We start from the raw sequence: 24,659 nt of genomic DNA, 5'->3' as shown, positions 1-24,659 counted from the left end.
CTCAAGATGCACGCACTCGAAACTCTCCTTAGCATGGAGAACATCGATATCTGTGCAGTAACAGAAACCTGGTTCAGGGCTCCTGAGAGCACCCCAGCACTACCAAGTTATACCTCATACCATGCTTTGCGGCCCCAAAACTTGGACCGAACCACAAAAGGAGGGGGAGTATCGATATTCATCAAAGATATCCACACCTCCAGGTTGGTGGCAAAGCACGAAGCATCAGAGACTACCATGTTCAACTAACAGTGGGTAAAACTGCCTTCCAGTTTATAGCCTGCTACAGACCACCCTCCCAAACCCAGGAACCCCACTCGGCCTTCCTGAGAACACTGGAAAATATGAAGGTCTCTCCAAACACCATTATATTGGGCGACTTCAACTACCCAAACATAGACTGGGAGCATTACTCTGGCTCCAACACCCTAGCCCAAAGGTTCCTAGAATTTATAAACTCAAATGCTATGGAACAACTTGTTACCACTCCCACAAGAGGGGAAAACATACTGGACCTGATCATCACCAACATGGGGACTCTATGCTCCAGACCAGAAGTGTATCCCTCACTGGTAAGATCAGACCATAAACTAATCTCACTGGATATTCACATCCTGACCCCACCCCCTGCCCAGAAAACCACAGTGAAAAACTTCTCTAATGCAAATTTCACACTCCTCAAAACCGAGGTGGAATCCTTCAAAGCCCCCCTGGCCTGTGGAAAATACTGCCCAGACCGCAGAATCCTTTATAAACGCATTCTGTGAACACCTTCAGGAATGCATGGATCATGCGATCCCAAATAAAACCAAGACCCAATCCTCCAAAGGCAGACGCCCTGTCTGGTGGACCCCAGCCATAAACAAACTATACAATAGAAGGAGGAAGCTACTAAATGATAGAGCAAAATCCCAAAAAGGGAAGGCATCACTGATCAGTATTAGCAAAAAACTACGGGCACTCATAAAATTGTCTAAGGCCAGCTTCGAGAGAAAAATTGCACAGGACACTAAGGATAATCACAAGGCTTTCTTTAGTTATGTTAGGAACCTTGGTGGTAATTCCCAGATATGCTCAGAATTAGTCCAAAATGACAAAAAATACACTGAACCCACAGACATTGCCAACCTCCTAGCTGACAGGTTCAGTGCAAACTTCTCCCCCCCTCCTCACCAAAAGGGCAAATATCTATCCCAGCAGAGTGCTGCCCCCCTGACATCTCAGATGCTCAGGTAAGAGCTGCCCTCTCCAAAGCAAAAAACACAGCATCAATGGGACCAGATGGTGTCCCGGGCTGCATCCTACATGAACTCCAAGAAGAGCTAAACCCAAACATAAAACTACTGTTCAATCTCAGCCTTACTACAGGATATGTGCCCAAAGAGTGGCGTACAGCAACAGTGGTCCCTCTCCATAAAGGTGGTGCCTCAACGGATCCTGGAAACTATCGCCCCATAAGCCTGACTAGCTTGGTCTGCAAAGCTATGGAAAGGGTCATCATGGACCTCATAAATAAAGATATTGGGAACCTACAGACACTGGATCCTACCCAGTTCAGCTTTGTTAAGGGCAGATCCTGCCTCTTAAACCTGGTTGATTTCTTTGCAACAGTCACCAAGGCCATTGACGAGGGGAAAGTGGTCCACACAGCCTACCTGGACCTCACAAAAGCCTTCGATACAATACCCCACTTGGGCATTATAGATAAGCTCACCAGCTTAAATATAAACCCCTATGTCACTAGATGGATTGCAAACTGGCTCAAGGACAGAACCCACATGGTTAGAATTGCTGGATCCATGTCAGACTCCAAACCAGTTACAAGTGGTGTCCCACAAGGCTCAGTCCTGGGACCTCTCTTGTTTGGTATATATTTCTCGGAGGTACAGTCCAACACGGAAGGACTGTGGCTGACCAAGTTCGCAGATGACTGCAAACTGGGTGCCATAATTGACTCTCCAGCCGACACAAGCATCCTCCAAAAGGGCCTCATAGAAACAGACAACTGGTGCCAGAGCCATGGCCTCAAGCTAAATGCCAAAAAGTGTATAGTCATCCCCTTTGGCAAAAACAAAGTGCCCACAAATTACCACATAGGTGGTAATCCATTAAGTACAGAAGACGTAATTAGGGACCCAAGTTGATAGCAATCTCTCATTTGACAACCACATGGCCAAAGTGGTTAGAAAAACATTTTATATAGCCCACCTAATCATGAAGGGATTCACATCTAGATCAGGGGAGGTCATCGTGCCTATTTACTCATCCCTCATCAGGCCCATAATTGAGTACAATGCCCCTTTTGGAATGTACCTTACCAGACACCTGCAGCAACTGGAAAGACCCCAAAAGTACCTCACCAAGAGGATCAAAGGGCTCAAACAGATGCCATATGCTGCCCGGTTAAAGAAACTCCAACTCTACTCAGTGGCATACTGCCTGTTCAGAGGCGATCTGTGCCTGACGTATAAAGCCATGTCCAACCTGGAATTAATGGACATGCTGCACCTCAGAAAATCCAAATCCCATCGAGCTACGCGCTCGAGAGACTTGAACCTCAGCACTGAAATAAACAGGACATGCTGGAGGGACAGATTCATAACCCAGAGGCTCCCTTCACTCTGGAATAAAATCCCAGTCCAGGTTAGGCAGAGTTCCTCATTGACTCTCTTCAAGAGGAATCTTGATGAGTGGATGGGAGATCATAGGTTTACCCCAGGTATCACTTCTGTGTCACTGTTAGACAGAGGCACAGTATACTAACCTCGAAAAAGTGCATAGCAAAATTAATTTAAAATGGGTGGCGAAAGCCAAACACATTCTGGCTAGGCTTATAAATGCCCTAGGGCAGATAGCCTAGTATGAACCTATGAACCTATAAAGCATGGCGACTGCATGTTTTTGGCAAAGTGCTGTGTTTTTACATAACTACGATTTTGTATTGTATCAAGGGCATAACTAGAGTTATTCACAATATCTCAAAGTGTGTAAAAGTGCTTACAGTGTGTGCTTATTACTGTGTATGTATTCCGAAGAGTTTATTTGTGACCAAAGTGCAACTATTTCGTAAAGTACAGTCAAAGTATAGCCATTTCGAAAATTTTCTTGTGCTGGGTGTGTCTATTCAATACCATAATTTTAAGAGTATTATAGTGCAAAAGAGACTTATTTCACAAAGTTCAGTTACACAGAGGCTTGTTGCGCTATTGGGCAAAGTCACAAATACTGGAATAAATTTCTGGCATATATGACCTTAAGCAGAAAATTGCCACCCCACCTACACTAAAATACTATGATGTGAATAAAATAGTCACTCTTTCCTGTAATGCTTCAAAATTTAGTCTTGGTGCAGTTATATTTCAAGAGGGCAGACCAGTAGCCTATGCAGCTAGAACACTTACCCAAACTGAAATGTAGTATGCACAAATTGAGAAAGAACTTTTGGCAATAGTATTTGCATGCGCCAGTTTCATGATTATATTTATGGTCAAGCTATTCAGATTGAAAGTGACCACCAACCTTTAGTTACTATTCTAAAGAAGCCTATGCATTCAGGTCCAGCGAGATTGCAAAGAATTATGCTCAAATTGCAAAAATACAACTTCAATATGGTCTATACAAAAGGCAAGCTACTGTATCTAGCTGATACCTTATCCAGATCATCCAGAAATACGACACAGAGAATTTTGTCTTTGACATGATGGCAGTGCATAATTGTTCTACCACTAGACTTGACGAGTTAAGAGATCACACAAAGACTTATCCAATTTTGCAAAAGCTCAATCACTACATTAATGTTGGATCCTCATCAAAGCAGTCTAGTGTACCACCTGAAGTGCAAACCTATTTTTCTTACAGAGATGAAATGTTAATGGAAGATGGTATTATTTTCAAAGGCCCTAAAATTGTTGTTCCTGCTTCCTTAAAACAAGAATATATCCAGATTTTGCATCGTGGTCACCCAGGTTCTATATCCACTAAGAGAAGAACGAGAGAGTTAGTATTTTGGCCTTCATTACTGAAAGCTATTGATAAAGTACTTTCTTCTTGTTCTGTATAGTACTAGATTGCATTTGCTGAGAGAACCACTACAGTTAAGTCAAGTCCCTGAACTACCCTGGTTAACAGTAGCCACTGATATCTTCGAGTGGGACAATCAGCACTACTTCATATTGATAGACTCTTATTCAAACTGGTTTGAGATTGACTTACTACCTAATCTAACATCCACTACTGTTATTACTAAGTTGAAATGTCATTTCTCAGTCCATTGTAGTCCACACAAAGTTATCTCTGACAATGGTACTCAATTTACTAGTCAGCTGTTTCAGAAATTTGCAAGAGAATGGGACTTTGTACATGTTACTAGCAGGCCTGAATATCCACAGTCAAATGGGCTGGCTGAACATGCAGTGCAGAGTGCAAAGCAATTACTTGAAAGATCAAAGCATGACAATACTGACATCTTTTGAAATTACTTAATCTCAGAAACATACCCCCTGACGATATTCTTGGCTCACCTGCTCAAAGACTTAATCCAGACAAACAAGAATGATGCTACCTATTAGTTCCAGTTTATTGAGGCCTGAAGCTAAGAACAACAGAACCATCAAGGCTCAATTATTCAAGAAGCATTCTATCCAGAAGTCTAGTTATCATAAATTGAGCAGATTTCTTCATCCATCGTGGGAAGGAGAGACAGTGAGAAAACAAACGGCGAAGGTTTTTGACTGAATTGGTCAGGTTACAGGTATATGTGCCAAGTCAAGATCCTACCATGTAGAATCTGAAGGTTTGGAGTACAGGAGCAATCACAGAAATCTTTTTCCTGCATCAGAATCATCATCGCAGCATTTTTCCTGTGATACAGACTCAAGATCTCAGAGCGAATCAAACGTTATTCCCATCCCAGAGTGTGTTTCAACCTCTAATTCCATTCCAGAAGATGTTCCAAATACTTCCAAGGTTGAACATTGTGTAGAGACAGCTCCAGTTGCTAAACCCAATTCCTATTTTTATGTCACATGATATGATTGATTATCCAGGCCCAGTGTGAAATACGCAGCAACATGGACTTAACTGTCTATATGTACCTAGTCTAGTATAAATGCATGACAAAGAACTACTTGTGATATCTGCATGCCAAACAGATTCATAACGTTGCATGATCTATTTTTCAAAGCGGGAGGATGTAGATCAGAGTGTATGTGCTGTGTCTTCAAGAATCACATCAAGGATTGAACATGCACATATAAAAACCAGGCATGTGCTATTCCCAGTGCCATTTTGAGAGTGCGGCCAGAGAGTAAGCATGTATGATTGCAGTAGTTAGTTTGCATATAATTTACTTTTAAGTAAGTAAACTTCTATCATGATGTGTTTGTATATAATAAAGGTGCTTGAACAGAACCCGTGAACACTCTTCTACTGTGTCCAAAGTAGGAGAGTGACAATAACCATCAAAGGGAAGGGAAACCTCACATAATTTTTAAACACCTTTATTAAATTCTTAGGTTGCAAACAGTACCACAGGTACATATACAATAACAGACGAGAAAAAAAAACAAAGCAAACATTTTTCATTTTCATGCATTATACATATGTTATTTTTAACAATTATCATGAAATCTAATATCATTTTTTTAATCAAACATGTTTCTTAAATATATTTGGTGTTACTATCTTTGTGTTTGATAAGGCAAAGTTAGCATGATTTGTAAACTCTATAAAGCCAATCTCCACAAAATGATATACTTGATAGGACAAGGCAATTTCAAATGGATACTTATAATAACTAATGAAAAATAAAGGAGGATGCACATTCTATCATCCAGATACTTCCCTTCTGTTAGAATTTCTTCATTCTGTATATGCTCCATAAATAATTAATCAATAGCATCAGGCAAAGTTTACTCCCACCGTTTATCTCTACCGCTCACTGACTTTCATCCTTCAAATTTTTTGCACTGTACTCCTTTGTACCTGACCTTGAATACTAAAAATATTTTACTCAGCTCCTTTATAGAGCTTTTGATATACTGAACCTGTTAGCAGACATATTCAGTTCCAAGTTTATCCCCTCTCACACCCAGTCATCCCCCAAGAAATACCTTCAAACATAACTCCTCCAACAACAACTAGGGAGCACGTACTGGCTGCAATCACTAAAGCCAAGAACATAGCCTAAATAGTCCCCTAAAACATCCTGGGATGCCTCCTGAACAGTCTAAACTATGACTTATCAGGACTCTAGGAGTCACTATTCAACTATACTCTTAAAACAGCCTTTGTGCTATGAAAATGGAGGACTGTGACGGTCATCCTTCTTTATATGGGAGGACTTTCAACAGATCGTGCACATTACAGACCCATTAGTATGACTAGACTTATTTGCAAAGCAATTTATAAGAATTAACACGTAAATTATCACCATGGACATAGGTGACCACCAGACACTGGATCCATCCCAGTTTGGCTTTGTCAAAGGAAGGTCATGCTTATCAAAAGGTCACTAAGGCAATGAATGAGGAGACAGCGGTGTATACTGTCTTCCTGGATCTAGAGTGTTTCTGCCTTAATCCAAGACATCCAAGGCCAAAAAAAAAAAAAAAAAAAAAAAAACAAAACAAGAAAATAAGTATATTTTTGTGATTCTTCTGCACTTTTTAATACATTTTATTGAACTGCTGCATTATTTCTGTTTTTTTATGATTTTACTTTTTGTGACTATTCATTCTCTGCACTATTGTATCAATAACAGGCTAGATTCAGCAGGTCTAGATAGCATAGACTAGATTCAGACCTGCTGAATCTAGCTTGTTATTGATACACTTAAGCACTAAACTAGCAATTTTACATTAAGAAGGTCTCCCCTGCACCCTTGTGGCAGAAGAGTGTGGATACAGCCTTTTCTGAGCTGGGGATTGCTGGAGGAAGGTTCAATGTGTACTTTCCTATTGGTAGCTAAGTTTAAAAGTGTTTATTCTTGCTTGTATTTAAGCCTCATGTTTGCACGTTGCTGAACTTCGTGCAGTGGGGGTTAGTGGTGCCCTGTATAGACTCAAATGCCTTGAAACACAATTTTTCCTTAGGCATCTGTCAGCAGAACCCTCCCACACTTCCCTGCTGCACTATGGGCAACTGAGTTGCACACTGAGCAGTGTTGCCACACATGTCATTCCTAGCCTTCAAAAGAACAATTCCCTTTGTTAGTCCTAGTGCAAAAACTGGTCAATATGGGGGAGCATACTCCCTTCCCTAATAGTACATGCAGTAAAAAACCTGCTATAATGGATGGGCAGTTTCCCATCATTTCTACAGCCAGTCTGATTGACATGGGCATCCTGAGGTAATGTAGTAATTGTCTCATATATACTGCCAACTACTTGCTCCTAAAACAAACAAATACCATATGTGAGAGATGAAATTACACTATGAAATTGTAATCAGTTCTCTCATGTAAAAATAAACCAGACATCAAACAGGTTGTCAGCACACGCACTTCACCTGTCACATAAAATAAGGTCATCACATATAAGCCCGCACATGCAGAGATATTCACTAGAAGCCTACCAAAAGATCAGAGACCTACCAGACATAAATCCCTTGCACACACTGTTATGCAAATAGAAACTACTGCACATAATAATACATACACCAGTATCTCAATAAATAAGCCTCTAAGGCAAAAAAACTCAAAACCTAATGTCTCGGTCATAGGTGGCTCCATAGTGAGACACACAGATGTACCCTTAGTAGGCTGGACAATGAGAAGGTTATGGTCATCACCCTGTCAGGTGCCAGTATCCGTCAAATCATGCATGTACTCAAGTCATTCATCAAGTACAGTTATGACTCTGTCATTGTCCATGTTGGGGTGAATGACTTGAGACACACCTCTTTGGACTATATGAAGACAGACATGACTGAACTCTCAGATTATGTGTCCCAGGCAGGTATGACCCTAGCCCTAAACAGGACTCTACCTTCACCCAGGATGATGCCACAATGGATTATTTGCACCTGGTATGAGTAAACATTTGTAAGGAACCAATCATGTTTCAACATCAGTTTGTATGATCACTATAACAGGGACTACTGTTTTCATTTTATTTTAAATACTGAAGAAGGCTGAAACTTTATTGAGCCGAAACCAGTCTGTTTATTATTCTTAAAGGCAAGCTAATAAAATTATACAGCTTGCCTTTATCTGCTGGCTTTGTTTTATTTTTTGCATTTTGTTTTGAGCCATGCAGTTGCCGTATGGGCCGGACATCCACATAGTTTGTATCTCTCTTGTTCCTGTTCCTGCTGTTGGCTTGGGCATGCTGTGCATCGAGATCACTGCGGATGTGATTTACTGAGCTCCTACATTTCATTCTTCATTTATCCATTCTATCCCATGGTGAAGTTTGTTGATACTTATATATCTTTTCTGTAGCATTTATATGGACTCTGGATACGTGTTATGGTTGGTGGATATTTTTTTCTTGGAGATTTGATCTGCGGGTTTACTCATTGGATGCATGTTATGGTTGGTGGACATTTTTTTCTTGGAGATTTGATCTGCGGGTTTACTCATAGCACAAGATCAGGTTGGTGTTTTGGTGGAATCATCATTTCAATCTGTGTAGCTGATACTGGGACTCAGGTTTCTCTAACTACTTTACTTTGATGGATTTTTTTGAAATTCACTGAGTATGGGCGATTTACTTAAGTGTTTGTGAACCAACATTTGAGTGTTTTATATTATCTACATTTTGGCGAAATACTTACATTCATTCTGGACTCGCAGTGTGGGGAACGGCCTATGCATTACTTTATAACGTCTGAGTTAATCGGACTATATATGGGACTCGTATGGGTCTCTATGGGGTCAAGATTTGATTTATACATAATTTCGTGTGCTTTCTAACTTTGGTGTTATTTTGTAACAAACATTGGGAGGGTCACTGCTCAAGGTTGTTTAACTAACAAGCGAGTGTTTCCATTGGACTATATGTGTTTTTTGTTTTACTACCCAGGCGGATTTCAGACATACGAAAACTCGGAACACCTATTTTCAAGCAAGTCTTGTTCCAGGAATTACTAATGGACATTGAGGGAAGTACACTCAATTATTTGGGACTCAAAGTGTGGGTTATAACGGCCTATGCATTACTTTATAACGGCCGAGTTTATCGGACCTGATATGTGACTTTTTGGGGTCGCTATGGGTCATGATTTGATCGCTTGGTGTGTTTTGAAACTTTTGTGTCATCTTTAGCATATATTGTGTGGGCCGATGTCCAACTGTGTTTAATTGACAAGCAAGCAAGTGTATATCTGTAAGGGTATCCATTGGTTTAGATGTGTATTGGGTTACAACTAAGGCATATTTTACACACAAGAATACGCTGAAGCACTCGTGTTTAAGCAGGCCTTATACTACGAATTACTGAGGGACATTCTTTATGTTCAAAAAGATCTTAAAGGTTCCTTCTTTATATGAGACTCATTGAATATCTTTTATTGGGACATTGCATTATGCTTGTGTAAGCGAACTACAAGGGCATGATTATATGCTAATAACATGTTTGTATATATTTTTTTGAAAAATGTTTCTGAAATCATCAGCTGAATAATAGTGGGGGGCTTGGTCCACTACACAAAAGGATTTCTATATATTAAGAACTATAGCACCATGTTTAAATGACTTATAATGGGCAGCTGTTATGTATGTTTCATAAACGTTTTTGTTATAACTAGTAGGATCATCAACTGAGGGTTTGACTACACATAAAGAGGGATTGTGAGCTGATGCTTTTGGACCAGATTTTTTTGCTTTTTGAGATACATATGTTTTGTATTTAATTGTGTTGACTTCAGAAGGATTTAGTATTTATAAGGGGATTTACTGTGTCCTTCCGATATTGCCAAAAATCTTTTGGATATTTGTGGCTTATTACTTTTATGGGGAACATTTATTTACTGTATATGGATCATTTATACTCATCGCCCATTGCTATTTAAATGTACATTTATTCCTAGTGTCCATTCATGTACATCAGGGCTGGTTTTGTCAACATTTTGAGTTTACATAGGACTATGGATGCCTGCATAAGTTAGGGGATTTTCGCCTGGGCGTTATGTTTCAGGGACCACCCTGAATTTCAAAGCAAGAGATTGAGATGGTTTGTGTTTGCACTTAATGTTTTTTTCATCTCATTTTTATGTGATCTGGGCACTCTTTAGTGGTTAGTTCAGGGCCTGAATCAATATCGTTTGGGCACCAAGCAGTTTGATCTTGGAGTGGAGTCCGATTGATTTTTTGACATCACCCCAACTGGACCCTTTGTATTAACATATTAGGAACCATTGTTTTAGACCAAAGGGATGTAGCATTGCTCCGGACATATTGGTCAGTTTTTGATTTGTGGAATCGTGAGTGGGAAGGAAGAGCAAGGGCTACTATTGTCCATTTATTTACGAATGGTGGTCCATTCAAAGGACTAAGAATTATACAACCATATGTCTATACTTTGGTTCTTTTCTGACTATGGATTTTGATGAGAAAGGGACGTAGCATTGCTCACTATATGTGGTTTCTAATAACAGTGCTGGGTGCAGGTGAGCAAGGGCTGTTATTGTCCCCATTTTTTCACATTATTATCTGTCATTTTTTGAACTGGTTTTATTAGTTTATATGGTCAATATAAGGCCTTTTTTGCCATTGGTGTACCTTGTGGAATTTAGTTTGGGATCATTCTCAATCGGGCTACACCTAAGACAAACTGCTTTTGGTCCAATAATGTGTTTTCCTCCTTTATAGGGGTTTTTCAGGCTAGACCAAACCGGAAGGCACAGATTTCACATTATATATATATATATATATATATATATATATATATATATATATATATATATGTATAATATTTTCTATACTATTTGCAAACACAAATATGGAACTAACACCAATCTTCAAGGACTTGTCTGCCGATAAAGACGATTTGGGTATTTTTGGTTTGGGCTCAGATGCCCACACAATTCAGGGACTTCTCCCCAGTACACCAGAAGCTACCTGTGAGGTTAATTTTCAAAGTCTAACCAAATATATGAGATCCTTAAGAACTAACGTTTGGCACGCCAAACTCTTTAAGGCATATTTAGCCAAAAATATGGCCCCATCGGGGTTTTAGTGTTCGCCTCCAACCCTTGGTGGCTAGAATTGATGGTGAACTCACAGAGCAATGGACAATAGCACAGCAACAGGCATCCATGGGTTTTGTTAAAGTATTATTAAAAAATTATGATAGGGTCATTGAATCCGACATGGCAGAAATAACTGTGTTATGTGAAAGCACCAAAAAATTTGAGGGTTTACCAGCTTTTCAAGCTTGTCTCCAGAAATTAAGTAAGGATTTGGAAAATCTTGAACAATATTTGAAGGCCAAAAAGATTAGGAAATTTCAAAGTGACCTGGCAGATTACGAGAAAGGGATTCAATTCTCCAGTAATAATAAACAAGTCAGGTTCAATGTGCCTACCAGAAAAGCAGGCAAACAAAAGAGACCAGGTCAGTCTTGAAAAGAACACCAAATTCCAGTTTTAACTATGAGACCTCAGGGGATGAATCATCATCTGTAACTGATCTCGATACACAGCACCCCTGGAACTCACCAGTATCTAAAAAATCGACCCCTTTAGACGAAGGCAGGTTGGGGGGGGTAGGAAACACAACAGAAATAGGAAACATGGATATCTTATTGGAACTAATGACTCGGAAATAGCAACTCAAAATAATGTCTTGAATACCTCTAATGTAACATTGTCTGATGTACAAATAAAGATTCTTAATAGGGGATTGAATTTCATTCCTGTTTTTTTTTCTGTTCCGGAAGATCGGCTAGCTCAGGATGTTACAGCCTTTTGTAGATTATTGAATTTAAGAATGTTTTACAAGGATTCTGATAATCAGACAAGTGAAGACTGGTTCGGGTATCATAAATCTAAGTTTATCCCCCTGGTGCATTCCAATGTACTTATGTTCCAGACTGCAGTTTTGAAAGATCTACATTATAGCTCTAGGCACTATATATGTAAAGTGAATAATCTTTCAAAGACTGAGCAAACAGCTTTAGAAGAACTGGTGGAACATAAAGACTTGGTTATATTAGCAGCAGATAAGAGGGGAGCAGTGGTGGTCATGACCTGGGAACAGTATATTGAGGAGGCTATGAGACAATTGGGTGATGGACGATACTATATGAAGATGCCCCTTGATCCTACTCAAAATCGACCAATTTATGGCCTTAGCTAGGGAGGAGGGTATCATCTCAAATTTTGATTTACAACAACTAATGGTCCCAGATCCAACAAATCAATATATTTACTTCCTCCCCAAGATACATAAAGATCTTCATCACCCACCAGGTAGACCTATTGTCTTGGGCAGGGGCTCTATCACTGAATCCCTATCACAATATTTAACTTTGAAGTTACAACCCTTACTCAAGTCGGTACATTCCAGACTTCGTGACACCACTGAGTTTCTCCAGATTATAGCTGATACTCAACTGGAACCTGGCTGTTTACTCTGTACACTAGATGTGTCAGCATTTTATACAAACATGCCACATTGGGCGGGCTTGGATGCCCTAGAATACTGGTTGAACAAGTCAGATCTTTACCCTCCAGGTATTAATACTTTAATTATCAGGCTTGCTGAACACATACTAACTAAGAATGTCTTTTTTTACCATGACGAATGCTTTTGGCAAACTAAGGGGACAGCCATGGGGGCTTCTTTCACCCCCATTTACGCAGATTTATTCATGGCTTATGTCGAGGAGTTCATTATTTATGACAATTCCCCACAACATCTGCATAAATGAAACTGACATTTGGAGGAAGTTTTTGGATGATTGCTGGATGGTATGTTGATCGGATGAGAGTTATCTGAAGGAATTCGTAGGTTATCTTAATGAAAACAAATGGAGTATTCAATTCACTGTTAGCTATCATTCCTGTAGAATTACTTTTTTGATGTATTGATTACTAGGAATTTAGATCACACCCTTGATACACAGGTATATAGAAAATACCCCCAATATAGTTCCCTTCTCCATGCCTCCAGCTTTCATCCACCTCACATCTGCAGAAACATACCTAAGTCCCAATTTCTTAGAATGAAACGTATTTGTTCCAAGCCTGATAGTTATGTACAGTACAGGGATGACCTTATCGATAGATTTAGGGACAGAGGGTACCAAATGGGTTATGTCCTGAGTGCTAGTAATACGGTTTCTTCATTAGATAGATCAGATACATTACAATACAAAGAACATGGGACCAACCAACAATCTGTAATCCGTCTGGTCACTGATTATGGTAGGAACACGGAAACTTTACTTAATATTGTCCAGAGACATTCAAACATATTAAGAGCAGGTGACTATTTTTCCACCATTTTGGGAGACAAGTGTTTGTTCTCATTTCACAGGGGTAGAAACATTGGGTCCCAGTTGAGCCACTATAAACACATCAACCAAACCACAGGGGTTTCTGGACAACGGACTATAGTCGGGGACTTACTTACAGGTTGTGTACCTTGTGGCCACTGTACCCATTGTAAAGCTATGAACAAAACTAAGGAGTTTTCCAGCAGTAATACAGGCAATGTCTTTCAGATTCAGTTCTTTGCAAATTGTGGGACAGATTGGCTGATTTATTTAGTCACCTGTAGTTGCCATGCCTTTTATGTTGGACAGACGTCCAGACCCCTTAGGATCTGTAATTCAGAGCATTTTAGTGGGATAACAAATAAACAACCCAGTAATGCACTATACAAAGATATCATTAAACATCCTAATGCTACATTCAGATTTACAGATATTGACAAAATAATGGGAAACAGGGCTAATAAAGCCGGATGGCATAGCCTTTTGGACTCAAAAGAAAATAAATGGATAATTAAGCTAGGGGCATTATTTGCACCTGGTATGAATTAACATTTGTAAGGAACCAATCAAGTTTAATATCAATTTGTATGTTCACTATAATAGGGACTACTGTTTTCATTTTATTTTAAACACTGAATAAGGCTGAGACTTTATTGAGCCAAACTGGTCTGCTTATTATGCTTTAAGACAAACTAATAAAGTTATACAGCTTGCCTTTATCTGCTGGCTTTGTTTTATTTTTTGTGAATGACTTGAGACACACCTCTCTGGACTATATGAAGACAGACATGACTGAACTCTCAGATTATGTGTCCCAGGCAGGTATGACCCTAGCCCTAAACAGGATTCTACGTTCACCCAGGATGATGCCACAATATAAACAAAAAATGATCAACTTCAAACAATTGGCTTAGCTTCTGGTGTCACTTCAGTGGGCTCCACTATCTGTCAGCCTGTGAAGACATGGTCAACAGGCCACACTGCTTTGCTAGAGATGATCTGCACCTCTCTCCTGTAGGCTCTTGGATACTGGCAAAGGCGCTTGCCTCCCCCTTAGTGCCTTTTTTAGGCAATGTCAAAACAACACAATTTATGATGTAACAAAATCCACTCGAGACAAACTCAAGGTTCTGCTGCTTAATGCTAGGAGTGTAAACATGAAACTGCACTATCTGGATGCACCTTCACCTTGGAAGATGCTGATATCTGTGCAGTCACTGAGACATGGTTCAAGGCCACAGAGAGCACCCCAGCCATCCAGGGCTGCAATGCCTTCCAAACATTCAGACTTCAAAGTGAGCATGAAAGAACCAAAGGTGAAGGTGTATCCATCTTCATTAAAGCCAAGTACACCTCGAGACTGGTCAAACAGTATGACTCTCTGTCTTGAAGTACTGTTAACTTGTCCAATTAACTATAGGTAAAATACTCTACTACATCATTGCTAGTTGTAGGCCCCCACCATGAACCAAGAAAAGCACACCACCTTCCTGGACTTAATGGAGTCAGTCGCCGTACAGCCCAACACCTTAGTCATGGGAGAGTTCAACTATCCTTTCATCGACTGGGTGGCATACATGAGCGCAAACATGCTCGCCCAGAAGTTCCTGGACTCTGTCAACACAAATGCTCTGGAACAGATAGTCTGCACCTACACAAGGGGCTCCAATGTCCTTAATGTAGTGCTCACTAACATGGGGGTGGGGTCACTGCATTCCCCCATGTGATGTCCTTCCTGGAAAGGTTAGACCATAAATTAGTCTTGTTTGAAGTAACTATTAAACCTAACACCCCCATCCCCCCCTCGGAGCAAAAAAACTAAAAAAAAAATTTTCAAAGCAAATGACAGCCTACTATACGATGGTATAAAGAGTTTTATAACCCCCCCCCCCCCACAATCACAGAGAACGACTCCTGTGTAGAGATGTACACAAATGCCCCTTATAAACACTTAAGCAACTGTATAGACTCGGCTGTACCTGACCAGATCAAAACCAGATCCTCCTAAAAAATCAAGCCAGCCTAGTGGACCTCAAGTATAAACAGGTTACATAACGAGAGGAAGAAACTGATGTCTAAGAACAAGAGGGAACTGACTCAGCAGAAAAAGAACTCCCTCTACAGCTTGAACAAGCACATTAGAAATCTTTTAAAACCCTGTAAAGCTAACTATAAAATTAAAATAGCATCCCTCACTAAGGATAATCATAAGGCATTCTTTAACTATGTCTGAAATCTAAAAGGGAATGCCCAGCTATGTGCTGAACTGGTAGTGGATGGTACCACTCATATTATACAGGAGGAAATTGCCAACCTGCTTGCTGACAGATCTGATGCAAATTTCACTCCCTCCCCCATCGCCACCAGCATACCCAACAGCATAACTGACACCAGTCCTCTGCCTAGTATATCTGGAGATCAGGTCACATCTGCACTCTCCAAGGCCAAAATCATAGCCTCAATGGGACCAGATAACATCCCAGGTTGCTTATTAAGCAATCTAAAACAGGACCCAGTGGATCCACTTGGCATTCTCTTTAATCATGGCCTGAGAACTGGCTGTGTTCCAGCAGACTGGAGAATAGCAACAGTAATACCCTTGCACAAAGGGGATCCATCAACTGACCATGAGTACTATAGACCCATAAGTCTAACCAGCCTCATCTGCAAGTCCATGGAAAGAATCATCATGGACCTTATCAACAAGGACATAGGTGACCGTCAGATTCTATATCTGGCCCAGTTTGGCTTCATTAAGATTAGATCATGCTTATTAAACCTAATAGACTTCTTCAAGAGAGTCAACAAAGCCCTGGATTATGGTAAGACAGTACATATCGCCTATCTTAACCTAGCCAAGGCTTTTGACACAATCCTCAACTCAGGTATCATTGGGAAACTCTCCCAGCTGGGGATTAACCCTTATGCCATTAGAAGGGTAGCCAATTGGCTCAATGACAGAACACATACTGTCAAATTGGTGGCTCCACCTCTACCAGTAGACCTGTCACTAGTGGTGTACTACAAGGATCTATACTGGGCAATTTACTGTTTGGAATCTATTTTTCAGAAGTTCAGGTTAAACTAGATGACCTTTGGCTTACCAAGTTTGCTGATGATTGCAAATTGGGTGCAATCACCGAGTCCCCCAATGATGTTAACATATCACAGGATGAGCTAACACAGACAAATGATTGGTACAAAAGCCACAGACTAAAACTAAATGCAAAAAGTGCATTATTATCCGCTTTGGCAAAGCAGCATTCCATGCTAATTAAAATATTGACAGCACCACCCTAAGTTCAAACCCAGTGGTATGAGATCTGGGAACTCACGTAGAAAGCAATCTAAACTTCGACCAGCAGGTTTCCACAGTGATAAGGAAAGCCTTCTACATTGTTGTTCTCACAAGTAAGGGCATCACATCCAGATCTAAGGATGTTATAACTCCATTGTACTTGACCTCATTAGACCATAGAGTACAATGCTCCCTTTTGCATGTACCTCACCAGAGACCTGTAGCAGCTGGAGAGACCACAGAGGTCTCTCACAAAGAAAATACAGGGCCTCCAAACCATGACTTACATGGATAGAGTGAAAGCCCTGTCACTTTATTCTGCATCATAAAGGCTGTGGTGTGGCAACTTGTGCCTGACCTACAGGACAGTCTCCGACCCTACCCTGATGGAAATGCTGCAGATCTGCAAGTCAAATGGCACAAGTGTCACTCACTTTAGGGATCTTAACCTAGCCTGTGACATAAACAGAACATGCTGGAAAGACAGATATATCTCCCAGAGACTGCTGCTCCAAGCACAACATAGAAAAATGGATGGGAGGCCGCCAATTCACCACAGGGATAGTTGGGGTTTATCACAGACTCGCTCTGTGAATTACATCCATCTAACCAAAGACAATTGGGGCAAGTCGGGATTAACATGGCTAGGCTTGTAAGGGCTCTTGGGCCACTAGCCTAGTAACCTCCTATGAAGCTATGAACCTATGAGACAAGGGAAGAATTGTAACAGGCATGCCAGCCATCATAAGAAATGTCATTTTCTGCAAGTAGTGCAATGCCACACTTCATACGCATGTGATTAGAACTCTGCACTGTGTTTTGCATAGCTTATTATTGAGATTGTGAGATAGCTGAGTAAAGGCACCAGACATTCAAGTTGCATATTCTGATAGTGGGAATATTAACCATCTCCTGACAATATTACAGCTGGTTAAAAAGGAAACATTTTTATTAAGAAAATTATCTAAAAACACTTTGTAGCTTTCATACTTTCTCACTGGTAGGTCTTCCTTTACTGCAGAACTTTAATTACTAATGCAAAATCTTTTTTTGCTCAATAAATGTAATAAAAACTACTCACTTGCAGCTAGACCGTGTATTCTTCATTTACTACAATAACATTATTTGATGTCTGTTTCAAGCAGAATTCACCTTGCTTTCCCATTTTCCATGAATGATAAACCATACTTCAATTCCTTATGCAGAAGGATGAGTGGAAAGGTGTGAGCAAGTGATGTAAAGGCCACTCCATGCTTTTACTTCCCCTGAATGGCTTGGGTTCCTTGGTGCTGCTGTCTCATTGATGTAACCACATCTGTTTTCCAGCGGTACAGTATGACTAGTAAATTCTGTTTTGTTAATGTAACCGAGAATGAAGCATGTTTTTATCCCTGGCACTGAAGAGACAAGAGCATTGCAGTTAAAAGCAGAAGTGATAGTGCTCTACAGTGAACAGAAACTAACGGGGCAGTGAACATAAGAGGATGGGAGAGAAAAGAGGGGCAGAGTGCTACCAGCTGACCGCCGCTGAGTGGAAAACATTTACAATAGATGCCAAAATGGATTTTCTCTAGTAAAAGTATTTCAGACATTACAACTTTCAAAATGGATTTCTGTGTTTCAGACCAAAAACAGTTACAGCAAACTGTATGTTGCAAGCTAGATAAGCCTCATAATACTGCTTTGTTCAGAAACAAAGAAATTGCTTCATTCTGTTCTCTGTTCCATGACAAGTACAGCTTGTTTGTGTAACCATGCAAATAAAGTGAAGAAAAAGTACAAAGTATGTGAAAAATATGCTGTCTATCAATCTCTAAGTAATAAGTGCACATTTCTACTGTCGATTTAGGATGTAAGCTATGATTAAAAGAAATGCTTCAAAATACTTACTCCAGGTATTGTGTAATTCTGCCATGTTAGTGCGTGTTTGCCTAAGCTTGTTCCTAGTCTACTTTAAGTGTACTGCCAATCTATTTATACAATAAATATGTTTTTGCTTGAACTACTTTGCATGTCTTAGTTATTTGACACTAATGGTGGATATAAAACAAACTGGAGAAATCCTCTTAACATTGGTGACTACATCAGTTACTATATTAGTGTGCTTGTAGATTGCCTCATTTATAAATATTATAAATATACCAGCAAAAAGCAGCTGCATTTTGTACAGGGGAATATTAGATCAAATCAGCTGTTAAAATGTTATTTCATTATTACCTTTGGTTGAACTTAACAGAATTACCTGAAAGTAATAATTGTAATGATTCATCTAAGTTCTTTTGTATATTTTACACACACACACACACACACACACACACACACACACACACACACACACACACACACACACACACACACACACACACACACAGACACACACACACAGACACACACACACACACAGATATATATATATATATATATATATATATATATATATATATATATATATATATATATATATATATCAGCACAGATTTCTATCGTATTCCATCATTACCTTTTGTCTATGTTTTATAAATATGGATGCACTTATTATACAGATACTTCAAGATCAAGTTGCTTTCAAATAGTATTTTGTCAGTTCTGCTACTCTGAAAAAGACCAGTAAATGGTTGATATTTTATCAGCCATTCTGTTTCATTTCTGTTTCATCTGGCTTACATAGTAAAGGAACAAGGAACCTGCTTACAAGACTCAACATGGCACTTTTGCTTTTCTCACTCTTCACGAGAGCAGTAGATTTTATGATGCTAACGATGAACTTAACTAAGAACTACACATATGCAAATTGGACCACATTTTCAGGAAACACAGTAATTCGGTACTTTTCTTGTCACGTTGGATAAGTAGCTATAAATAACAATATTTTTGATCAGTTGACAAGGTCCAGGATTGATATTAAGAAGTTGTAAAGATACTTATAACTGCTAGGCTAATTATGCTTAAAACTATAGCCTAGAGAACATTTCCTTCTGTTCCCCTCAAACATCCTAAATGGACTAGGAAAGTGCATGCTTGTATATGACATATCATCTTCATTTTCATAGATAAACACACATAGAAGAGGAATATGTATGTCTTATGTGCCCAAAAGTCAGTACATAACTGAAGGTCTCTGATTTTAACTGGCAGGCCAGCTGTTCACATGTTTTTAAAGACAGCAGATGACTGACATCTGTCAGTTAGTTCAGAAGACTAAAGCTCTAAGCTGTTAATGAGATACTTCCTTTGCCCATGGTACAAGGTTTGATTCCTTTTACCTTGATTTGCCTATTGTGTTACTCTGACTAAGTCACTTAACCAGGCAGCACTCTCTGGTCACCTGACAAGGAACAATTTGTCTAGTGGGTTTACCTGGACAACAAAAAGAAAAACAAATAAACAACAATAAAAAAATACTTACAATGCAGCAGTCAGCAGAATATTTTAGAATTATCCATACTTAACTCTTTGCTGAGAACAATTCTACCAGCTTCTGCAGGTTGAGACAGAGGGTGACATTGCTACACTGTAAAATATTAGTCCCTCACTTTTCACGAGGGATAGGTTTTAAGACCTACCTATGAAAAGTACAAATCCATGAATAATTGATTACCCAAGCAAAACAACTAGTGTCGGGTGGGTGGGAGTTGGAGGGGGCAAAAACAAAACAAAACCAAAAAACCCCCCCAAATTATCCTTGTGAGCGGGTCTACTTTTAAAGCTTGAAGTTCCAAAAGTTTGAATTTCTTATGGTCGAGACCATAAGATTGAAGTTTTGGGACTTCAAACTGTTTAAATGGAGATCACCATACAGCAATGATTGGGAAATTTACCATTTTCCTCACTGTACTGCGATCTTGGAGTTGGTATATTTAAATAGCAGGGGGGTGTGGGGGATGTAGGAGGCCTTGCCTCCCAGCAAGAACGTAAAAAAAAAAGTTTTTTTTTTTTTTTTTTTTCGGGTTTGAAGTTCCAAAACTTTGACCTTATGGTCTCAACCATAAGAAATTCAAAGTTTTGGAACTTCGAGCTTTAAAAGTAGACCCCTGTGATCATGCTAAGGCTGCAGTTGAAATCTTGAGTTGTGCTGTATGGCCTGAAGCTAATTATCAATTAACTAACAGGAATCTCATGGCCCAAGCTGCTAGTAATTAAGGAACCTAGTTGTGGAAATGGTAGCTTGGCAGTGAGAGACTGCTGCCCATAATTACAGCCAGGAATGCTGTGAGGACAAGTGGTGATCAAATAGAATGCATGTGCCTATGTGTGTGCATGTGCTCTACATTGCAATGCTACATGAATGGCAGGAAGCCACAGTAAATGGCTCCCAGCAATGTTTATATCTGCTATTATTATAATTAATCAGGAGGAAATGGGTGTATAGGTCAGAAGGAATAGAGGTCAAGCAAAGGAACATTTATATAGACACATGGGAAACAAGAGGGAGTGGGGAGGTGGATGAGGGGTATTTTTTTAAAGGAAAGCTGCCCATTTGGAGTGGGGAGGTGGATGAGGGGTATTTTTTAAAGGACAGCTGCCCATTTTCTTTATTTAGAGAAGGGTAGATGGTAAAGGATGTAAGGTAAAGGCAAGGGATGGAAAGAGTGTAGAAATGTGGAAGTGGGGCCAAACAGACAAACATAAAAACTGACAAAGACCAGCTGAAGTTTGACAATTATTGCAGTGACACACAGACAGACGGAGGACAACTGGTGATGGGGAGAGCTGGACAACATTCAGGGGAGGGAAGGAGGGAGGTGACATACAAGGAAAGGGAAGACCTTGACTGAGGGGGAATATCATGGGTAAACTGCTCCTGTTACCCCACTGCCTGGCCAAGACCCAGAGAAAGGCCAGTCACCTCCATGACCATCCTAATCACCGGGCCTTGCCTGAGGTGTTAGTGAAAGCATGACCAGGCAGCAGTAAGGTTCTTGAAGCTGCATGAGGATGTCTTTATGTGGTCAGTATGGTAATCCAGCTACCAGTTCACTAACTCCTCTACCACCTCTGCCATCTCCTGCCAGGTGACCAATTGGGAACCCCTTGCAGTAGCACTGGAGGAAACAATGTCACTCCCCTCTGGTGAGTGACTGCTAGAGGCCACTGGTGATTTCTTCAGACTGACTCCACCACACATGGCAGGGAGGCAGGCCTGAAGCCTGGGTATATTGCTGGTAGTTGAAGGCTCAGGGCTTATGGATGGGTGGAGACCCATGCTGCCACTGGGACAGCCATGGCAGATGCTGCAGAAAATGTTAACATACATGGATAGAAATAAAACAAGAAAAATGAAATACAATAGTAGAATGAAGGATAGTGATAAAGAAAAGGACAGGGAGAGATTAAAAAAGCATGTTATTGATCTTAAGTCTGTTGGATATGAGCACTCTGAGTGCAATGTGATGTTGTACTACACAGGCACTTCAAATGCTACTCCTCCTCAGGTAGTTCTGCCTAGGTGCATAAACCACATATCCCTATTGTAGGGTGTATGTGCAGGTATGAAATGTCAATGTCTGCATTGCCTGAATTGTGTTTGTTGGTGTGGAGGCTACAGGGGTGGGATGGTGATATTGGATAGAGGACATCATGGGACTGTGTTTGGGGTAGTGATCCTGTAGACATGCAGGAAGGGACATGTCCAAAAGCATGCCATCTGATCTTGCATGGTGGTAACACCTACACAACCCAACATCACTTTGAGGGTACTGTGGTATAGCACAGTCAGATAAACAATTGTTTCCAACAGACAAAGCTATTAGTAGGAGGTTTGCAACAACCATAATGTTATTTGTTATGTAGCAGGCTGCATAACACAATTGCGCAAAAAAAGACAGGCATACACCATGTGAATGTAAGAAGGATCAGGAGTGATGCATATGCAAAATGCACTGTCCATTAGAGACATAACTGACAAACCAGGGGTACATTTGCAATTTCTCATCCAATAGTCTAGATCAATTTTGAAATGGGTAAGAGATGAGCTTTACTTCACATAGATAGGAAGTCTGGTTCAGAGAAACGGTAACCTTTGTAACAAATACTTGATCCTTCAACACATCCTGTTTATGTCATAAATGAGATTTTAGGTCCTTATATCAGATATTTCTGATGCTGTGAGGGGTGTGGGTTGACATAGTTATTAAGTTGTTTACCTCACAGACACAAGGTATAGAGTTTGATTCCCACCATTGAGGGAAACTGGCTAGGCTTAAAATGGCCCACAAGGGCAGCTAGTTTAATACTTACCTATGAACGTAGCAGGATGTCTTGTAGACAAGGCACCCATTCCCACAACCCAGCACAAACCATAAGTTAATCCTCCTCATATGACTCTTACACTGCACCACAACACTACCCCCATTACGACCACACCCTAGGCCCCCAACACCCACCTCCATGGACCAACACCCTCCCACCAGGACTTCAACACAAGCTCCTCCCACCTCAAGTATACCCTGCCTTGGCCAGTGTGCACATGTCAAGGATGTAGCAAGCAACATGCATATCAGGCAGTGAGAGAGCTGGACTCACAATAAGTGCTGTGTGTGTGTGTGCCATGAGCATGTGCATTCTGCATGTGGATGAGCGAAGGAAGTATGTCTTTACATGGATTATTGTACTGCACAATCAAATAACATAGAGCTGTTTCACTTGTACTTACAGGGAGTACAGCAGCAATCATAGCTAAACTGCAGAACTATTAAAGCATACTGCATGCTCTTCAATGATACATATACACACTATGACAGTTATGATCGGTAACCTGCAGCATTTTAAAAAATTCTACAGAAGACCGACTGATAACTATACAAACTCTGGAAGTATTCATAGCTCAGTTGCAGTACTATAAGTAAACACTACATAACAGAACAGAAAATTATGCCAATCTCTTTCCCTGGAAAGCTGCACCATTTTTCTCTGCTACAGGACAGAGTTCTCTGCAATCTCCTGAGATGCAAAAAGAAGAAATACAACACTCATCAATTACATGTCCAGTCAGGGCCAAAATATATATGAGAGAAATAACAGGGCAGCAATTAGCCTTGCATACTTAAAGTACATCTCAAGGACCCTCTCTCTCTGACATTTTCTTCCCTTTAGCAGAGAAGGCCAGGTTAGCATCTCCTCGGTTCACTGAAGTGGTGCTGGAACTGCTCACTAGAGTAAGGTATACAAGTGTCATCAGAATCTGCCCTAGCAAGACTTTGCCAGGCATCCACTTTATACTGGGGACTCTCGTAGGATATCCTATGCAGGCACTACTGGTGGTCCCTGCACAGCAACTGTTTAGTATAGAGTACCACCTGTGAGCCTTGCACACATCAGTGTCCTTGGAAGCCATGGCCATTCACCAGGTCACAATCCTGAGAACTATGTTTCCCCTCTCATGGTCATGCATGTTGATGTTATTGACACCAGGCACACAACAAAGGGCAGCTAATTAACATGACTAATCATGGCTGCTCCGTAACATTTACACAAAAGTACATGGCATGGTATCATGCTATTAAGGCATGAGCAATGTCATGAACACACTGTGTAGGGATCTCAGTGCCGACATCTGTTAACACTTTTGCTTTTTCATACTGCTGAGATATATTCCTCCATTTCCTTACAGGGTTCATTGACCTGCCCAGGCATTCTCAATGCACTTTACAGGTGCCCATGTGAGTTATGAAGCTCAGCTAGCCTGGATAATTATAGAATAAGGAAAAAGTGAGATTCAGGAACATTCATATGAATGAGGTTCATTAGTATGAGGAACTTGCTAGAATTTTCAAATTTGTGTGATAAAAGCAGCCATTACTGCTATGTGTTTGTCACAGTATGGAACACTGGAAGACTGCAAACTGGTGAGAGTTGATTTCTTTGAAGTAAGTTGATTACTACAAGCAAGCCTGTCTTAGAGAAAGGTAAGTGAAGGGCAAGTG

The 24,659-nt window shown here is 40.3% G+C and overlaps 1 protein-coding gene across 3 annotated transcripts in view; it reads right to left on the bottom strand.

Annotated features, from left to right (window-relative positions):
* LOC122801768 (galectin-2-like) overlaps positions 1–18,296 on the bottom strand; it is a 111,539-nt gene extending 93,243 nt beyond the window's left edge. For all 3 annotated transcript variants that reach the window (XM_044071341.1, XM_044071350.1, XM_044071358.1), the window contains exon 1: positions 17,819–18,296. The gene's annotated coding sequence lies outside the window, so the exon portion shown is untranslated. The remainder of the gene's footprint in view (positions 1–17,818) is intronic.
* Between the last annotated feature and the right edge of the window lie 6,363 nt (positions 18,297–24,659).

Source organism: Protopterus annectens, chromosome 1.part0, assembly GCF_019279795.1.
Source record: "Protopterus annectens isolate FY-2018-M chromosome 1.part0, PAN1.0, whole genome shotgun sequence".
Lineage (NCBI taxonomy): Eukaryota > Metazoa > Chordata > Ceratodontiformes > Protopteridae > Protopterus > Protopterus annectens.
This window is presented reverse-complemented; position numbering and strand designations above follow the sequence as displayed.